At 41.5% G+C, this 12,098-nt stretch overlaps 1 protein-coding gene and 1 long non-coding RNA gene across 3 annotated transcripts in view; one reads left to right on the top strand and one right to left on the bottom strand.

Annotated features, from left to right (window-relative positions):
* The window catches only part of LOC104912241, an 11,869-nt gene extending 11,486 nt beyond the window's left edge, over window positions 1-383 (bottom strand). Inside the window, exon 1 of the long non-coding RNA XR_794490.3 lies at window positions 137-383. This is a non-coding gene — a long non-coding RNA (uncharacterized LOC104912241). The remainder of the gene's footprint in view (window positions 1-136) is intronic.
* The window catches only part of BRINP3 (BMP/retinoic acid inducible neural specific 3), a 202,225-nt gene that overhangs the window by 1,211 nt on the left and 188,916 nt on the right, over window positions 1-12,098 (top strand). Inside the window, exon 1 of one of the 2 annotated variants that reach the window (XM_010715544.3) lies at window positions 2,423-2,507. The exons of the other annotated variant lie outside the window; for it this stretch is intronic. The gene's annotated coding sequence lies outside the window, so the exon portion shown is untranslated. Of the gene's footprint in view, window positions 1-2,422; window positions 2,508-12,098 lie in introns of those variants that run through there. 2 annotated transcript variants of the gene reach the window in all.

The raw sequence follows: 12,098 nt of genomic DNA, 5'->3' as shown, positions 1-12,098 counted from the left end.
GGGGGATGCTGTACACCGCAGCACCACCGGGTTCGGTACCGCCGTGCTAAGGATGCTGTGTTACAGCTTGCCTGGGGGTAGAGAACAGGCACCGTCTGCACCAAACGTACATATATGTACATATACACGCGTCTACCTGCTGCTTTCCGAAGCGAAGGCTGTCCTTTGGATCAAGTAGGGACTTCTTTACTTCGAAATAAAAATTCAGAATAGGACCGAGGGGAATAAATAGTTGTTGTTAAAAAAAGGATGAGTGCCGTTATAGTGCTATTTGCGGCTGATGCTTCCAACGTTTCTGTGTCTCTAATTAAAGGCAGAGATCCACCCACGTTCAATAACAGAAGGTAGGGAGGGAACATGTTAGTTCTCACGAGGAGGTATTGACCGAGCTCCATTTAACTCTGTCATTTAGCGTGCACGATGTGTGTGTGTGTGTGTGTGTGTGTGTGTGTGCGCGCAGTCATGTCTCCACAGCAGTACGTGCACAGATCGCAAGGACGGTGCTCAGGGCTTGCAAGCAGGTGGAGGTGCCAGTGAGAAAGACACGAGATCTGAATTTATTGCCTGGTGGCAAGCAGAGAACCGAAAAGATCAATGCCCTCTTCAATACCGTGCTCCCGAGTCTTGTTTCCCTCCCCTTCTCCTCCCGCCTCCAAATTGCTGGCTGATGTCGGGAAGGGGGAAAGGGGAGTAGAAGAAAGCCCTTCAGGCGTGGGATCCAAAACCTATCCTTCTTCCAGTTCCTCTCTTCTCCCGGCTGCTGGACACCCCCCACACCCCCGCCCCCCGCCGCCCCGGCTCCATCCCTCCCCATAGCCTGTTCCCCCTCCGAGTTTCCCGTTGCCGTCAGTGCCTCCCTTGCCCCCCCTGCCCCTCGCACCAGGCTGGGGTCATTAACCAAACCCCGGGCTCTTCTCTGAATCTGCTGCTGCGGGGATCCTCCCGCACCATGCTCCTCAAGGAAAGTTTCTGTGCATTCAGACCTCCTTCCTTTCCTAGGTATAGAGGATTACCTAGGTAAGTGCATTTCCAAAGCTCTACCCAATTTGTCACCCTTCTTTTGGTTCTTTATTTTTCTCTCCGTATTAAGAACTAGTAGGAAGCCCTGGGGGTTAACTCTCTGTGGGAATAACCCGCCCGGTGAGCAGCACCTCGGCACTTCTGTTAAATGGTAGCGAGCTGCAGAAGAGATTGATGTGCCCATCAGCAGAACGCTGCCCGCGGTTCGGAGCACTCCGCACTCCCTCTGTGCCGGCAGCGGTGGGAGATGGCAGGGCAGGGAATGCGGGCAGCGGAGTAGTTCAGATCGCGGTCACGGAGATGGATGGCAGCGATGCCTGGGCAGTTCACGGGCAGGGTGGTGGTTCGGCAGACGGGGAGGGGGGCAACAAACCCTTTGCGTACAAACATCGAATAAATCAATGCAATTAATGTAGTCTTAATGGGGGATAGTATGCGGCGAGAGTGAGGCATGCTTAATAGGGAAGATTCCCATTAGCATCGGTCGTTCATTTCCAGCGTTCAGCGCTCCCAGACCAGAGGATCCCCGCTGCTCACACAGGGCTGGATGACTCGGAGAAAATGGGAATGCCAGGGAGCAGCCCGGCGGTTTTTGGCTTCGGTTCGGTTGATTCTTTTGCTTTTTGTACAAAGGAGAGGCAGCGGGTAAATACCTCCCGAGCCTCACACCCCACTCCTGAGGGAATGGTCAGCAATAGCCTTCATCCCTTCTTTCTCTCTGCTTGTTTGTGACTGGCCTCGCTGTCAGGGATTGCTGTCACCTCCTCTGTCACCTTCAGACTCTCTGAAGCTGTGAGGCTTCGGGACTCCTCCTCGGTCAGGAGCTAATTTTCCAATTCCAAATATTGGCAGTGGCAGGCGGACACCTGGGAGGGGGCTCGGAGGGAGGAAACTCCTTTAAAGACGCATGTCGGCAGCCAGCCTGCCCGTTCCTCTGCCTGGACGTAGCCCCGCTCCGTTCCTCCGAATTGCTCTTACCCCTCTCGGGGGGGCGGGGGAGAGGCAGCGGGGAGGGGGAGGCGGCACGCCAAATCCCGCAGCTGCAGGGGGAGCTCCGGACAGGGCGAGCTCCCGCAGCCGAGTGTCGGACCCAGGCTGCCGGGACCCCCCTTCGCCGTATCCTCCGCGGGAGAAGGAAGTTCTGTGCGCCCACCGCCCGCCCCTTCGGAAGGGAAGAGGAAAACGAACCTCTCGAGGACGGGGTGTGTGCCCCGCCCGGCTGGGCGGACTTGAGAAGGGAACCGGAGAGCTCGGGCTGAAAGAGTTAATCGGGGCTGCAGGGTGCTCCAGGCGTGAGTCCTGAGAGCATCTCATAGGCGCACCAGCCAATCCCAGGCACCAGGAGCATGAACCGTATGTAGCACAGTGCAAAAAGCGAGGTAAAGAAAATAGGGTGTAAACTGTCACCATATATCGGAAGGCAGGAGACCTGATTTTTGGGGGCTACGATTCCTGTGCTGCTTAGAGATCGGCATGCATGTACAAAGGTAAGGGCTTTGTTACCAGCAATCCGTATTGTGGCTCACTCCTGGATTCAAGTGCATATTCTGCATACGTTTCATTAAGTGTTAAATCGTACAGTGCAGAGTGGGAAGAAGTGGAATATGCTGTGGTTTGCTGTTTGGGATTATTATTAGTGTTATTATTTTGAAAGACTACATTTGTTTCAAGTGGTAATAATTTCTTTTGGAGGTTAAGGAAGTGTATGCATGTGAAGAAAAGTAGATCCGTGACTGGCAAAAAATGTAATGCATGTGATAAGTGAAGAATGTTCTGTGATGGCTGCATCAGAATCAGTCATGGACCCACATTGTATGAAGGCCAACGTGAGATAGACCTGATTTGGAAGAAAAATATATTAAAAATAAATAAAGGGGTAATTCGGAGACATGTATGTGACAAACAAGTCTGACAGCAGAAACTAAAATAACTTATTTGCTGACATCTAACAATATTTAAATATGGCATCACAAAAGAATGCTATAAAAAGTGATATCAAAACCTTACAGTGTGCTTTTCCAGAGACAGGTGGCTCTGACACGTTAAGTATAAGGAGATAAAGCTGGAGTGGCCCTACTTGCTTTTACAAGGTGAAAGGAATAACTTCAGAGGAGCAATCCATTTAGCTCTCAGTTTACAGACTGCTGTCAGTGCCCAACAAGAGCAGAGCTTGCGGTTACTCATTTTACTTGTGCTCTATCAGCTTTACCTTAAGACCTGGCTTTGAGAATGGAAATCTTCCATGTGTATGTCCTCTCTGCATCTAAGCATGGCAAAGAGCTGTAGTCTGAGACACTGTTGCTGTGCCAGTTATCAGAGTTATGTAAAGAAACTGCCTTCAATGTCTTGCCTTCAACCATTTTTTCTCTGTAAGTCATGTACATAATATAAGCGAAGCAAAAAGAAAAGCAAAGAAAAAGATGTGTCACATTTTCAGCAAGCTGATCCACCTCCAGTGAGAGCTCACCTCCCCAGCAGATGCCGAGTTCACTGGAGTTGTTGTGTTTGGGGTGTTTGTTCACGAAATAACGAAGCACTGTGAGGGAAAACGTTAACTAGGAAATGTGAAAACAAGCAGCTGAACGTTTTACAGATCTTACTGCAGAAGGCAGCATTTGTTCAACAAGCCAACAAAACAACTTGAGGATCTTCAAGTGATGTAATCACCCTGTCTCATCTTTTCCCATTTTTTCCTACTACTGTCTGAACACTGTTGTGAAGAATTAATTACAGGAGCCTACTCACTGTTTACATCAATGCGTGTCTGAAAAGTTAGTTCTCTACTCACACAGATCACTGTGATTTTACTGCTCTCAGTCTCAGGCGGAGACAGTGATTTATGGGACTAAAATAGTTTTATTTCATTTGGATTAATTTGGAATTGAGTTATCACATCTGACTATGAGCAGTCTCAAAAATGTCCTCCTCGAGGTTTGAACAAAAAATGCAACACCTACTTAAAACTAAAGAACACTCTTCTTAGCAGCAAGCTTGACTCGTGAATGGTTTGTGAAAGTCTAAATAGCAAACTGGGAGAACAATTAATTTACATAAGATTTTGCTTAGGAGAAAAAGGGAGTGGTGCAAGACATTAGATGCACTTTCTAAAAACATTAAGTCTTTTCTAGATGTCACGTGCAGCTCCTTATTCCTCCCAAGGGTTCGTCCCTCTCGAAATCAGAAGTAGAGATTGATTTTTTGGGGGGGTTTTCTCTCTCCTGAAATATTAGCAATCTCATTTGGGAGTGAAATCACTAGAAATATTCTTTGACACAGGGAGCCAAAATACACTCTCAGATAGGCTGCATTAAAAACAAACTTGTCCTGATAGACTGCTGCAGGCAGTAACTTACAATAGTCACTTTATGAGAATTGGCTTACTCTTCCTCTTAATCTCATCCTATGTCCTCATAAGAGCGAGCAAGCATTTATTTAATTCATTTTTAAATTGCAACCACATTCTTCTTGTGGTATTGCTTTCCTATTGTTCAATATGTCTGCTGTTCAGAGAGGGCCTGATCCTGCTCTCTTAAAGGAGATCAGAGCATTGCTATTAACTTCACTGAAAGCAAGATCAATTTCCAAGATAATAATTTGGAACCAAAATAAACTTCAGTTTTAGAAAAAAAGCAAAACAAGCTTCATGATGCTACTTGCTGCATACAGAGTTGTACAAGGCATTGCATATCTTGGCTCAGATATCATTAAAATAGTAAAGAATTGAAGATTTTTTAATGTGATCTCATGTTTCTTTACATCTTAGTATTCTGCCATCACTGATAAATCAACATTTTTCTGTGTAAAGTTGAAGAACATGAAGAGTTCCATTTTCTGAAGAGTTCCACTGAGCTGCAGGCATTCAGTACATCACGACAGCACATCCTGCTGCTGAAACTGTAAAGGGTTGTTTAGGCTTCCTAGCTCTGACATTAATAGCTTACATGTAGTATAGTAAGTGTGAATATACACAGATAGTTTTTATATACATATACACAAGAGTATATAAATACGTATAACATGCACCATACCTATCCATCCATCCATTCCTCCACACATATGATATGTGTAATTGCTCTTTTGCCCTGGGTCATACATGTGATCAATTATTAGCACAGGCGTTTTCCCATCTCCCGTTGAAAGTCTCCATTTACTCTGTGTGCCACAAAATAACGAGCTGGCAAGAGGAAACAAGGACACCCTCTGTCATGTCAAAGCTTTACATATTTAATGAGCCTTTCACAAAAGCCACAGATTTTGTTCAGTCTTCAAAAGAAGATTGACCAGGCAATATGTACCGTTAGCTAAATTAATGCTATTAAGCTGTAGTGGTTTCTCTAATAACGAGGTGAGATCTCAAGGCTCATCAGTCAGGTACCTTTGCTGTAGCACTCACATTAATGGCGATTAAAAAATTCTACTCATTTGCAGTAACACTTTCACTTCCACATTTTCCAGCACATGATTAATGAGAAACGTGGCTTTTAGGATATTTATCATACACTGCAAGTAAAGGACTTAAATCTGGGGAATCAGAGCACTAGTCTGTATCTTTAATCCCATATCATTCATGACTACTGAGAACTCTGAAGAGCTAATTTAGCTCTTTCAGTGCTTACTAACCATTGGAAATAACAAAAATACCCGGTTAACTGACCATGGATGACTCTAAAGTTAAATGGGATTATTAAAATCCATTACACATTCCCTTCCCTTCCCTTCCCTTCCCTTCCTTTCCTCTCATTTTTTTCCTATTTGAAACTCTATTCTGTGTCTTACCTTCACAGGTGTAAAACACTGAAAAATGGTACGGTACAGTGGGTTAAGGTGGCAGCCTAGGAATACACTATTAAATAGCTAGCTTTCACCTAAAATGTAATGGTCCTTATTCTTTGGAAGTTTGAAGGTCACACAGAGCAGATGTTCATTACAGCAAATTTTATCTTTTTATTATTATTATTTTTTTAGCTTAATATATAACTCCAAAGTCTAGAACTGTCCTTTTTTTGAAGATGAATTGTACATAAATGTACTGTATAGATGTGTACTTTGGCATCTTAACAGTGATCATATCAGCACTGTCTTATAGGAAATACTTAGCACAGCGGAAGCAGAATGTTAGCTTTCCTCCTTTTGTTCCTCCGTCTTGAAATGTGGACAGGTATACATGGCAGAGATGGCACCCATCTCTGTTCTTTAGCAACGTGTGGCTGCTCAGCATTTATTGGATTAATTACCTTATTCCTCAGTTTTGTAACAACATTTCTAATGAAGATGCTTCTTAATGTAAAGCATGTTTATGCACGTTGAGACTTATCCTGCTGTCAGCCTCTGGAAATGAATTTATTTCACAGAGAGCCATTAGCTGGTGATGGCCATTAGTTGATGATATTCTCTTTGTTTAATTACTGCTCCAGTGGGAGATGAATCTGACTTATTAGCTTAAAAAGTAAAAGCTTTAGTAACCTACTAACTACATTTAAGCTATATGTTAACATATGTTTATCATGTTTATTTGCATTGTTTGGAGAAACAGTAGGGGCTCTTTTTTAAAGATATTCATAAAATATTTCCCTGCAGGTCTATCTTGGCTAGGTAAAGTCTAGAACATTTTTTCAGTCTTTCTGGAGGGAAAAAAAAAAAAGGTGATGATGTAATAAAGATATCTTATGTTCCTCGTATCTAGAGAGATTGCACTGATCTGTATTCTCTAAGAAGAAATGTAGACAATGTGTCCCCTGTTCTGCACTGAAAAGATACTAGAGGAAAGTTTAAAGCTTTTTGACATTTGCTTAACATCTCTCTATTAAATCAGAATGTGCTTGTCTATCAACTGCAACAAGAAATAGTGATAATTTTGCAGCACCATGGTTTCAGACTATCACTTAGCTAAATTAAAACAGTTGGGAGATTGTAATTGGTGACGAGACTGTAGCTCAGACTTTCTTTTCTCATAACCTGATGTTCACAAGAAGGGTATCTTTTAACAGATTTTTTATTTTTTTTCTTGGTTTTTTTTTTCTTTCTAATTTTGTAATTTCTTCTAAATTTGTCCAAAAAGTGACAAACAACTTTTATTTTCCCTAAACTAATGTCTCATAATCATGTATAAGAAGAAGATTTATGAGGAAGCTTCACTGCTGTATTTATATGAGATTGCAGGCTGCCCAGTACACATGACATAATTATTACTTTTACAACCAAGCCTTGTATATTATCCATCCTAAGATGCAATTAGGTCCAGACTGACTTGCCGAAGCTCAAATCTTTGTTCAGTCAGCCATAAAGTCCCTCTCTCACTATAAAAAATTAATAGCTTTAACACGAACATTTAAGAGGATCTGGCTATTGCCCATATACTAGTTATAGGCTTAGAATGTTCCGGCAAAGGATCTTACACAAAGTCAAATGCAGCAGTTTACAGAAGGATCAGACTCTGAGCTTTGGGCTCTTGAATCCTCTGAGTTCTGTCTAGGCAGCACGCACAACAGGTTACACATTTTTTTCCAATAAGGCTTTGGTGGTATAAATCTTATTTTTTTTTCTTTTCTGCTAGCATAAATGAGCTGAAGCCTGGGAATCTGCAAGGTATTTTAACCGTCCATTTACAACAGCTGAAAATCAGCTCCACCATCTGTGAAATCAGCTGTAAAATACATTACGAGCTCTGGAGCACCTTTGTCTGAAGGACCTAATGGAAAAGCAAAACAAAAACATTACCATTTTATTAGATATCAACAGTAAGAAACAAAATACATAAAATCAACCATTCTTATTGAAATGAATCCAGAGATGTTTGTGAAAGACAAATGACGTTCTATTAGATTTTTATGGAGATTATTTCTAACTACTGGTCTAAACTAATTTTCACATGGAAAATAAAATCAAGAAGAGTGCAAATTCTCCATCAGATGTTACTTAGCTAATGCTATAGAGCAATATCCCATACTTGAACTAAGGCACATAAACTGACAAATTGGTTTCTAGAAACCTCAAACCCATGACTTTAATTGTCAGAATTTGAAACAAGTATGGGATTATGGATTTGGTTAGATATCTGAGGGACTGGAAGAACATGAAACTTGGCTGTCAGCTAGATTTTGTCTGTATGTCCTTACTTCATTCAATTGCTTCTTTGTCCCTCTTTGCCCCATCTTAAGACCAGAGGATAACTGCATCTCATTATTTTTTGTCTTCATCATTTTACAAACAATATTAGAATGTCAGTAACTTTAAGGAAACTTCTATTTTGTCCAAGGCTGCCATTTCCTTTTCTGAGCATTTGTTATAGAATCTTCACAACCATATATTTTAAGTAGCTACAAAAATAGTTGGGTACTCCATTAATAGACTGAATGTTTTCTTTTTACCTTATACCATTTTTGTCATCAAATTATTTGAAAGCACTCTATAGATACTGATTTGTCAGATTTCACAATACCCTTGGTTCCTGATCTTATCAGGAAAAGAGACACCAGTATGGAAACTGGATATTAACTGAATGTTAAGGGACTTATCAATGTTTCTATGCTAAAATCAGAATTATAATGCAATGCAACTTTGCTCCAAGAATTGTTCCCTCTCTGAAATGCATTTTCTTCAGGTCAACAAATTGTTGCTGAGCAAAAATTTCCATCTCCTTTTAGCCTTATATGAGTCCTTTTGCAGTCACCAGTGATTACTTATATTGAACCTGGTCCTTAGATTTGAAAATCTTAAACTAAAGTCTTAGTGTACAGCCTGTATATAGATGCTTCCTCCCATTTTAGAAGGCATCTAAAGACCTACTTAAGCATCAGTAATAATATACATCCAAAAAGATCATTGCACAGGAGGATATTGAATATTTTAGGTTAAGCATTAAGTTTTTAAAATTCCGGTTAGCTGGAATACAAGTTTCTAAATATCTATTTCCCATTAGGATTTTTGTGAACAGAAATTCCTTTAGAATAAATTCTCCTTTTTTTTTTTTTCCTAAGAGACCTTGTGCTATTTCCATTCTTATTCTTTTCATTCTATCAGATGTATTCATTAAAAATTTTTGGATGTTTAGAAGAATACTTAGAGTAACGTGAGATGGAATGGCAAGACTGAAATGTCATGTACTGTACTACATGCAAATATTTTTGTATACGGGATAGCTCATGTACACTCATGGAAACATAAAGGCCTAAGAACTTTTATACAGTCGTTCAGCCTGGAGCAGCTTTGCAGCTCTGAAAGCATCAGACTTTACTGTGGCTTCATGGCATCCTGGGTGCCTGATACGCAGAGATCAGGCAGAGTCCTGCTCAGATGTTCCAGAATTTAACATTGTTTTAGCTCCTTGTGTGACCGTTGGATTTTATTTCCAAAGGACATAGAGAGGAATCTTAGATGAGGAGCTGAGATGCCACAAAGAGTGGGTGAATTTCTCTCTCTTTTTCACGTACCACCACAATTCATATGTTCAGGGCACTCTCACATTCTTCCATAAATCATGCACTGTGAGGTGCCTTTATGTGGTAAAGGAGAACTGCCACACTTGGTTTATGAGAACTGAGAGAGTGCTAAAAAGCCAGCGTATGCAGCCAGAGCCAGCATATGCTATGGTCCAGGTGGGCACGGGCCTCAGTGGTCCCAGAAGCCAATGAGGGTGAACAGTGTGGGGCTGGTAGCCATGCAGGGGCCTGCCAGTGGCCTGGTCAGCCAGGCCTGAGGTCCAGCCAGTGAGCCCAAAGATGAGACAGTGGCTGGGGATGAGACAGACAAACCTGTCGGGCAGGGATGGAAGGCTCAGGAGCCCCGAGCCCTGGCTTGGTAGAGGGAAGCCAGGGCCACTGAGGCCCACCCGTGGCCCCAGCAGTTCACTTCTTCCCCTCAGAATGCTCCCCAGAGGAGCAGCCTAACTCTTTAAGGTAGAAAACCTGAAATTGTAATTTGGGGATGCTGCCCTATTTTGTCAGCTGAAACAGGAGGTTTGCAAAGGAGGATGAACTTGGGTTAGCAGATTGAAGGCGTACCTAAGGGCTTTTTACATTATCTGAGCAGCAAAGGAAAAAAAAAAAAAAAAAAAAAGGTGTTTTAGAAGTATCAGGCATGAAAACAATTACCTCAGCATACCTGACAGCTGAGGTGTACTTCAAGGACTAAGGAAACTGGCACTATCTGTACAGAGATACAATAAAAATCATGTGGGTACATCCAGTTACATGCTCACAGACACTGCAGTGGTGAATTGCTGCTCATACAGAGCAAACACCAATGCACTTTCCTTTGGCAACCATGCAAACCATGACAATCAAAACTCATATTCCAAACAGAGCTAAAATCAGACATCCCATTTGTTCTTTATTTTGGCTTTTGGGTGTGTAACTACTGTAGTTTTATCCTTGTCTCACATAGAGAGTAGAGAAGAAAGCTGAAATTCAGCAATGGGTGAAGCTCTGAACAAAGAAAATGTGTTTCTAATAAGGTGCATGTAGTCGAAGCAAACATCAAGACCTGATACGAAGATCCTATGTATTTTTAAGTCCAGAATTCATTTAAGGATGTTGAGTGTAGAATTATTTTCTTCTTTCAGATTTGCCAACATATCTGCTTTTGAGCCTTCATTTGATGACTGTTCCTAGGCCTCACCTGAACAACAGAAAACAAGCTGATGCAAACCCCCCCCAGAAAATCATCTGTTGACCATACATTCTACCTAGGTGCTTTCTACTTTTGCATCCTAGCAGCAGCTGTATCTTCAACCTCACGTCTATCAGATCTCATGGCAGACAGAGTTATCCATCCGTTAATTCCCTAAACTCTATTCTTTTTTTTTGTTCTGCCAGATGTACATCCTGCCTTTCTAGTCACTGCACTGTCCTTTTGGTAGTTGAAAGCTAACTTGTGAAAGTTAACCACTGTCAAATGGCTGCTTAGGAGAGCAAGACAGAACTTTATTTCATGTGTCCTTTTGCTACCCTTCAGAAAGTTTAGCTTGGCAGAGTTTATTCTATGGATATATCTGTTTGAAGAACAAGATCCATGTAATGGCTGAGAGCAGAGCATAGCACATTCCCTGCTTTTTCTTCCTCCTGTGTAGCCCATACCCATTCCAGAACATTCTGCTCTTTTATTCCATGGCACATCATCAGCTTCTTGGCTGTTCTGTTTACACTGGACTGTGTGAGAATTTCAAGGACAAACACATCCCTAAATCTCATTCCTTTAGTTGTTAATATGCCAAAAATTGAGGACGAGATCATCTCCACAATTCGGATGAAGAAGTGAAAATGCAGGGTCATCAGCTGATTAGCCCATGATCTTACAGCAATGAGTAATCTCTGACACACAGAGTTGTTGTTGTTGCCATTGTTCTTAAAGGGAAACGTATTTATCAATTATTATGTTGCTTAATTTAAAGAAAACTAGATTTATGATTTGCATTTGAAAACACAATCTGGGAGACATTAAACTTTCACTTGTGGAGAACATCTTTTTCATGATAACCCAATAGTTTACTTTAAAAGAACATATCTGAGAATTACAAACCTAAACATTTTACCACAAAGTAAGTTTTTATCCAACAGAATCCTTCCAGCATAGAAGGACATCATCCTTCCATCAGAGAACTGGGTTGTTTCACTGTTTTCACAGAATTCTAAGTTCTAATTCTAAACCAAAGGTCTTCGGCCTTTACACTGTCAGAAGGAGATTCCTCTAAGAAGCAAAAAGGGAGAATGATGGAGACAGTGCTGCATTCATTTCTCTGATGCTGACAGAGATTGTGCAAGCATTGTTCCATGTGTAACAGTGGAAAGGATATTTCAGGCTATGTTCATAGACTTACCGTGTGTAATTTAGTATACGTGATTTATCAGTTCATGGTCTTTATGCAAGAGAGCTCAATGCAGGAATAAAGCAAACACTTAAATTTTGAACTTTTAGGTGCAGCAGTTTAATGGCCTTATAACCCACTCCTATGCAATCATATATCATTTCTAATGTTAGAAGAATTTTCCTGAAAAAAAAAAAGAAGATAAATTTGCTGTGTTGTACCATAAAATAGAGAACAAAAAGGTTACAGATTTCCTGTAGACTTGCTGCCAGGTGAA

The sequence above is a fragment of the Meleagris gallopavo genome, chromosome 10 (genome assembly GCF_000146605.3).
Source record: "Meleagris gallopavo isolate NT-WF06-2002-E0010 breed Aviagen turkey brand Nicholas breeding stock chromosome 10, Turkey_5.1, whole genome shotgun sequence".
Taxonomy (NCBI): Eukaryota; Metazoa; Chordata; class Aves; order Galliformes; family Phasianidae; genus Meleagris; species Meleagris gallopavo.
Note: the sequence above shows the minus strand (reverse complement) of the source record. Positions and strands in the feature narration are given on the sequence as shown.